An 8,228-nucleotide genomic window follows, 5' to 3' on the forward strand; every position below is an offset into this window, starting at 1 on the left:
TTCCATTCCCACCAACATTTTTTTATATGTGTGCATCTACCCACCTTTGAGCATTTAAAAAAATAAAGTAGATTGAATAAAATAGAAAACATCCGAAAAAGAAGGGTATTCTTCTGAAAAATGTTTGCCTCATCTTTGTGTCTCTCCTGTGTCGGAATATTAAGATGTGTTTGAAAAATGCTTTTCTGATACTTGGTTAATCTCGCTTTTAACATACCTTTTTTCCTTTTTCGGGCTGCACCTGCGGCATGTGGAGGTTCCCAGGCTAGGGGCAGAATGGGAGCTGTAGCTGTGGCTGTGACGGACCCGAGTCACATTTGCAAACGACGCAGATCCTTAACCCACTGGGGGTGGGCAGGGATCAAACTGGCATCCTCACCGAGGGCAACGCCGGGTCCTTAACTGGCTGAGCCACAACCGAAACTCCTAGTCTTCCTTTTGAACAAAGAGCAGGCCATGCACTTTTTTTTGGTGATAAACAGTCTCCAACAGCATTTCATAACCTTTTCTCATTTTTATCTCAGTTTCATTGTTATGATGTATAAAGTGACACAGATGTTTCCACTTAAGAAGAGCAGTATGGGGAGTTCCTGCTGTGGCTCAGCCAGTTAAGGACCTGACCTAGTGTCCCTGAGGATGCAGGTTCCGTCCCTGGCTTCACTCAGTGGGATAAGGCTGTGGGGTAGGCCAGCAGCTGCAGCTTCAATTCGACCCCTAGCCTGGGAAGCTCCAGGTGCAGCCCTAAAAAGACAAACCAAAAAAAGCCATCTGTTCATGGAACAAATTTTTTTTTTGTCTTTTGTCTTGTTAGGGCTGCCCCCGAGGCACATGGAAGTTCCCAGGCTAGGGGTCCAATCAGGGCTACAGCTGTCCATGGAACAATTTTAAGTTTTATTAAGCAGTAATAGTTTGAGGATTGGGGGGGTGAAAATCTGAGAGTGGCAGGAGAACGACGCGAGGGAAAGGCTTCGGACCTTGGCCTGGCCCAGGCCCCAGTGTGGGACCCGCGGCCGGGTGGCTCTGCCCCTGCCTCCCCGTCCCCCCAGCCCCCAACCCCATAGGCCCTGCCTCACTTCTCAAGAGGAAGGCGGCCTGCAGTTCAGAGAGTCGCCGCGAGAGGGCAGGCGCACACGCCGGCAGATGCCGACGGAGGGGCTGCCAGGGACGCGGGCAGAGAAGAGGCAGCGGCCCGGCAGCCTCGGTTCGATCCCCGGTTCCTAGGCTCCCCAGGCTGCCTTTTAATCCCTCCCCCAGTAAAACAGGTTATCTGTAAAGAACAGATAACCTGAATATAAGATATAGTTTATGAGCCCCTTTCCCTCCCCAGCTTCATCTCAAATTGGAACTGTGAACCTCCAACAAGGGCTGTGAGCTAGAAGGATTTAAGGAATTTTTTATAGCTGGCGCGTGATACAGAGAGTTTGCGAGTAGAGGAATGACATGGTTAAACCATAGGAAAAAGAGAAAGAGAGAGGGAGGGAGAAAGGAAGGAAGAAAATGCAGAGTTCCCGTCACGGTGCAGTGGAAACGAAGCCGACTGAGGTTGCGGGTTCCATCCCTGGCCTCGCTCAGTGGGTGCTGTGGTGTACGTTGCAGGCGCAGCTTGGATCCGGCGTGGCTGGGGCTGTAGTGGAGGCCGGCAGCTCTGATTAGACCCCTTGCCTGGGAACCTCCATATGCCGCCGGTGAGAAAAAAAAAAAAAAAAAAGCAATTTAGAAAGTACAAAGAAAACAAGCAGCAGAACCTCATAAGAGGGATTTTTCATGTCATAAATATTGTCCTAGAATTCTCCCTACACAGCCTCACTCATCTCTCCAGGATGAATGAATCCATGGACAGATGCAATTATTAAGATTGGGTCTCCCAAAGCAATAGAAATTAGAGCAAAAATAAACCCATGGGACCTAATCAAACTGAAAAGCTTTTGCACAGCAAAGGAAACCCAAAAGAAAACAAAAAGACAATTTACAGAATGGGAGAAAATAGTTTCAAATGATGCAACTGACAAGGGCTTAATCTCTAGAATATATAAACAACTTATACAACCCAACAGCAAAAAAACCAATCAATCAATGGAGAAATGGGCAAAAGACCTGAATAGACATTTCTCCAAAGAAGATATACAGATGGCCAACAAACACATGAAAAAATGCTCAACATCGCTGATTATAAGAAAAATGCAAATCAAAACTACCATGAGATACCACCTCACACCAGTCAGAATGGCCATCATTAATAAATCCACAAATAACAAGTGCTGGAGGGGCTGTGGAGAAAAGGGAACCCTCCTGCACTGGTCGTGGGAATGTAAAATGGTACAGCCACTATGGAGAACAGTTTGGAGATACCTTAGAAATCTATACATAGAACTTCCAGGAGTTCCCGTCGTGGCGCAGTGGTTAACCAATCCGACTAGGAACCATGAGGTTGCGGGTTCGGTCCCTGCCCTTGCTCAGTGGGTTAAGGATCCGGCGTTGCCGTGAGCTGTGGTGTAGGTTGCAGACACGGCTCGGATCCAGCGTTGCTGTGGCTCTGGTGTAGGCCGATGGCTACAGCTCCGGCTGGACCCCTAGCCTGGGAACCTCCATATGCCGCGGGAGCGGCCCAAGAAATAGCAAAAAGACAAAAAAAAAAAAAAAAAAAAAAAAAAAAAAAAAAGAACTTCCATATGACCCCGCAATCCCACTCTTGGGCATTTATCCGGACAAAGCTCTACTTAAAAGAGACACGTGCACCCGCATGTTCATTGCAGCACTATTCACAATAGCCAGGACATGGAAACAATCCAAATGTCCATCGACAGAGGATTGGATTCGGAAGATGTGGTATATATACACAATGGAATACTACTCAGCCATAAAAAAGAATGACATCATGCCATTTGCAGCAACATGGATGGAACTAGAGAATCTCATACTGAGTGAAATGAGCCAGAAAGACAAAGACAAATACCATATGATATCACTTATAACTGGAATCTAATACCCAGCACAAATGAACATCTCCTCAGAAAAGAAAATCATGGACTTGGAGAAGAGACTTGTGGCTGCCTGATGGGAGAGGGAGGGAGTGGGAGGGATCGGGAGCTTGGGCTTATCAGACACAACTTAGAATAGATTTACAAGGAGATCCTGCTGAGTAGCATTGAGAACTTTGTCTAGATACTCATGTTGCAAAAGAACAAAGGGTGGGGGAAAAAATGTAATTGTAATGTAAGGATAACCTGACCCCCTTGCTGTACAGTGGGAAAATTTTTTTAAAAATTTAAAAATTAAAAAAAAAAAAAGATTGGGTCATGGCACATGTAAATCAACTGTACTCTAATTTTTAAAAAAGCTGGGGTCATGATCCGTGCTATCCCCCCACCGCCCCTGTGTACAGCTAGTGATTCTCCCCCCCCCGCCCCTGTGTACAGCTAGTGATGTGTTTGTACGTGTGCATAGTTTTTAACTAATGGATAGATTTCGGTGGGAAGTTTTAGGTTTACAGAGAAATTGAGCAGAAAGTACAGAGAATTCCCACATATCCCCTCACACCCCCTGCCCCATTTTCCCCTTAAAATTTTGCATTGGAGTGCAGGACTTCTGCTGCCACGGAAGTGCAGATATTGACATGTAACTATCAAATAAAGTTGATACATTCCGGTTCATTTTCTGTGATCTACCTTCTGCATTTGAGAAACGTGTAGGGACTCGAATTCACCATTACGGTCTCGGTCTCGTATAGAGCAGGTTCACTGCCCCCCGTCCCAGGGTCCTGTGTACTCACCCCCCCCCCGCCCCCGCCTCGAACCCCTGCCAACCGCTGGTCTCCTTCTGTCGTGTGACCGGAACCATGCAGTCATCTAGACTTTCTCCTATGAGATCCCTCAATGCTGTTGTTTATTTTGTTTTGTGTTTTTCAGCCGCACCCCCCCCACCCCTGGCACATGGAAGTTCCTGGGCCAGGGATCGAATCTGAGCCACAGCTGCAGCAATGCTGGATCCTCAACCCACTGTGCTGGGCCGGGAATGAACCATGCCTCTGCAGTGATCTGAGCCACTGCCGTCAGACCCTTAACCTGCTGAACCTCAGCAGCAACTCCAGGGTGCCCCCCCCCCTTTTTTTGTCGTTTTAGGGCCACACCCGTAGCATGTGGAGGTTCCTAGGCTAGGGGTCTAATCAGAGCTGTAACTGCCGACCTACACCACAGCCACAGCAACATCAGATCCAAGCTGTGTCTGTGACATACACCACAGCTCACGGCAACGCCGGATCCTTAACCCACTGAGCGAGGCCAGGGATCGAACCCACAACCTCATGGTTCCTAGTCGGATTCATTTCCGCTGCGCCACGACGGGAACGCCCAGAGTGCCCGTTTTAATTATTATTTTTTATTCTCGCCATGGAGATTTTAAGGTCTACGCCCAGGAACTTGCAAATATGCAATACAATACGATTAACTGTTGCCACCATGCTGACATTCTTTCCTGTGATGCCTTGGTAACTGCAAGTTTGTGCTTTTTAACTTCCGTCACCCATTTTGCCAACACCCAACCCCCCACTTGTAGCACCCACCAATCTGTTCTCTGTATCTTTGAGACTGGCCGGGGTGGGGGGAGTGGTCATTGTTATTTGTTTTTGAGTTTTGGTTTTTGATTGTGTATCGAAGTGAAATCATGCCCTATGGTATTTGTCTGTCTATCAGACTTATTTTAAGGAGCATGATGCCCTCATGGTGCACTCACATTGCTGCAGATGGTGAGGTTTTATCCTCTTTTGTTTACCTGGGAAAATATTGATCTCACCTTCGTTCTGGAAAAGAGAGGAGAGAGCATTGCCGGATGTAGGATTCTTGGATGTCAGCTTTTGGAGCATTTTGGAGGTGTCATCCCACCGCCTTCTGTCCCCCATGGTTTATGCTGAGAAGTCAGCTGTTCGTCCTATTCGGTTCCCCTGTAAATACAAAGTCAGTTTTCTTCCTGCTTCAGGATTTTCTCCCTGACTTTGATAATTCAGCATTTTTGCTATGCTGTGTCTTCGTGGCTCTTTTTGTATTTACGTTATTTGGAGTTTGTTCAGCTTCTTGGGTGTGTAGGTTACAGATTTCCAATATATTTTGGCAGGTCTTTTCATGTTTTGTCTGCTTCTTTTCCTCTCTCATCTCCTGGTAATTCCATGATGTGTGTGGTGAGGTGCTTATCAGTGTCCCCCATTTCTCTAGGCGCTCTTCCTTTTTTCTCTCCTTTAATTTGCATAAGCTCCGTATCTACTGTTAAGCCTTTGTAAACATATTTAACATGCCTGTTTTGAAGTCCTTTTATGATAAACCTTTTAAAAAGTCTTTTTATATAAATCTGACCTCACAGGGAGTTTCTGTTGCCTGGTGTTCCCCCCCCCCCCCCCAGTATAGGTCATGCTCTCCTGTTTTGTTTTTACTGTTTTATTTATTTATTTATTTTCTCTTTTCTAGGGCCGCCCCCGCGGCATATGGAGGTTCCCAGGCAAGGGGTCTAATCGGCGCTATAGCCACCGGCCTACGGCAGAGCCACAGCAATGCAGGATCTGAGCTGCGTCTATGACCCACACCACAGCTCACGGCAACACCAGGTCCTTAACCCACTGAGCGAGGCCAGGGATCGAACCTGCAGCCTTATGGTTCCTAGTTGGATACGTTAACTACTGTGCCATGACAGGAACTCCTGTTTTTACTATTTTATACATAAATATATATATATGTGAAATTGGACATTTAAGATCATATATCGTAGCAATTCTGGGTACGGGTTTCCCTACTTTGCTATTGTTACTTGTTTGTTTAGCAGCAAGTGGATTATTATTATTATTTTATGCTTTTTTAGGCCACACCCACGGCATGTGGAGGTTCCCAGGCTAGGGGTCAAATGGGAGCTGTCGCTGCTGGCCTACACCACAGCCACAGCAATGCTGGATCCTTAACCCACTGAGCCTGAGCAAGGCCAGGGATCGAACCTGTGTCCTCAGGGATCCTAGTCAGATTCGTTTCTGCTATGCCACACGGGAACTCCTGACAAGGGGATTATTTCAGTGAGGTCTCCGTGGTGTTCAGCCTCCGGAGTTCCTCCTCAGGGAGGCACCACTTGGGAAAAAGCCCGGAGTCCCCGGGGTTAGAAATTGCTCTACCAACGAATCCAGTCACATGCTGGCTCCTCTGAAGGAACAGGCTGTGATCCATATTTGATGATGTATCCCGAGCCCAGAAGGGCTCCAGCTACCTGGATCGTTCCCCAGTTCCCTCCTGAAAACTAGCCTGTATCTCGAATCTCTGTGGCCTTCCCCCAGAACCGCCACTGTTTGTCAGAGAACTTGGGGCTTGCATTTCTTCACTCTGTGTTGCAAATGAGGTCAGTCCCTTCGGGAAGAGAGTAGGAGCTGTTGTTTTATGGCTGGTTTCTATCTCCAGGCAAAACCTCTGAGCCAGGGAACAAGGTGGAGCATTCCTCTGAGTAAGAGGTGCTGAGCACCTTGGGGAGAGGGGAGGCGGCAGCTGGAGGCGCCTCGAGGAGCTACCACCTCACGAGCCAGGGCAGGCTGACCAGGCGGCCGGGAAGCTCAGCCCACGGCAGTCAGGGTGGAGCCTCAGTTCCCCCAGAGGGGTGCCCCACCTCTCCACCAGCTCGCCCAGTCTCAGTCTCAGCCTCAGCAACAGGCAGCTGGGGCTGCTGGGGAAACACTGACATCCTGCTCCTCCCAGGAAGAAAGCCCTACTGGGAGCTGCGGACCTGAGGGAGGGGCCCTGTGTTCTTGGCCTAGGGGGAGGGGCCTGTGTACTTGACCTGGGGGGAGGGGCCTGTGTACTTGACCTGGGGGGAGGGGCCTGTGTTCTTGGCCTGGGGGGAGGGGCCTGTGTACTTGGCCTGGGGGGAGGGGCCTGTGTACTTGGCCTGGGGGGAGGGGCCCTGTGTTCTTGGCCTGGGGGGAGGGGCCTGTGTACTTGACCTGGGGGGAGGGGCCTGTGTTCTTGACACAAGTCCCAGGGGAGAGTTGGAGCCAGGGTGCTGGGAGGAAGCTGAAGGGAGGGAGGGATTTTGATTCAAATACCACAGTCTCACTTTTCTTACCAAATGTTCAAAAATGTTCTTAAACAGCTGTTTCTTCATTTCTGTCCACCTTCTGGACCACCTCCAGAAACGTTAAATATTTTCGTTTTGTTCACCAGTTTCTTGGGAGTAAATCGGTGAGATTCTCATGCTTGTCCTGCTGGGTCTCCATCTCTGAAGGCAGAGGTGCTGGCATTTACTTTGTCCTTGTCACCATTAGATGCACAAAACCTTTCACATTGCCGGCCTGGACGGAGGCTCAGGGAGCAGTTCCTGAATGAGTGACAAGAGGACAGCTCCATTTTCTCTCCGTTCTCCTGTTAAAACTTTCCCAGGATGACTGTTCAGGGAGGGCCGTTATCCGCTCACCAAAGCCCCTCCCCAGCGTCTCTGGAGCAGCTGAGGGTCTGGTCCGTCTCATAATGACGCAGCTCCAGCTTTCCGTGGACTCGAGGTCCCCTGGGCCCCCACCCCAGCTCCGGGCCTCGAATGGGAGGGAGTGGTCCCCTCTGTCCTCATGTCCTTGGTCTCAAGCTGTCCTTGGTCTCTGACTCAGCCCTGGACCAGCCCCGAAGGAAGGGGGGGCTGTTTCCTGTGGCTGCTGTGACAAGTCACCACAAGCTTCAGTGGCTTCACAACAAAAGATGATTCTCTATTGTTCCGGAGGCCAGAAGCCCCAGCTTATCATTGCTGGGCCCAGGAGGAGGTGGGGGCAGGGCTGGTCCCTCCTGGGGCCTCTGGGGAGGGTCCCTGGCACCTTCCCAGGTCCCAGAGCTGCCGGCCTACCCTCTGTCCCCCAAGCCAGCGGCTGCCTCATCCTCCAGTCCCGAGACCTGTGAGTCCGTCCTCTCACAGGACACCTGCCATCACGCTCTCGGCTCACCTGGATAGCCCGGGACCAGCTCCCCACCTGGAGACCCCCCCAACTTCATCACATCCACAAAAGTCCCTTTGTCACCTAAGGGAAGGCTCACAGCCTGAGGGGCCAGGACCTGGATGGCTCTGGGCAGTAATCAGCCTGTCACAGGGCCTTAGGCCCCAAGGACTGAGACGGTCTTAGTTGGCTGGTTCCACCTTGGCCCAGTGTGGCCAGTGGCCAACAGTGATTTTTCGTCCTGGGGGCGGCTTTTGAGGGGCCTCCCATGGGGACCCAGCTGCCACCCTCGACG

This window comes from Sus scrofa, chromosome 12, assembly GCF_054392235.1.
Source record: "Sus scrofa isolate SSC_HxYL_T2T_F1_AM1 chromosome 12, Sscrofa_HxYL_maternal_Yorkshire_Landrace_v2.0, whole genome shotgun sequence".
Classification (NCBI taxonomy): Eukaryota; Metazoa; Chordata; class Mammalia; order Artiodactyla; family Suidae; genus Sus; species Sus scrofa.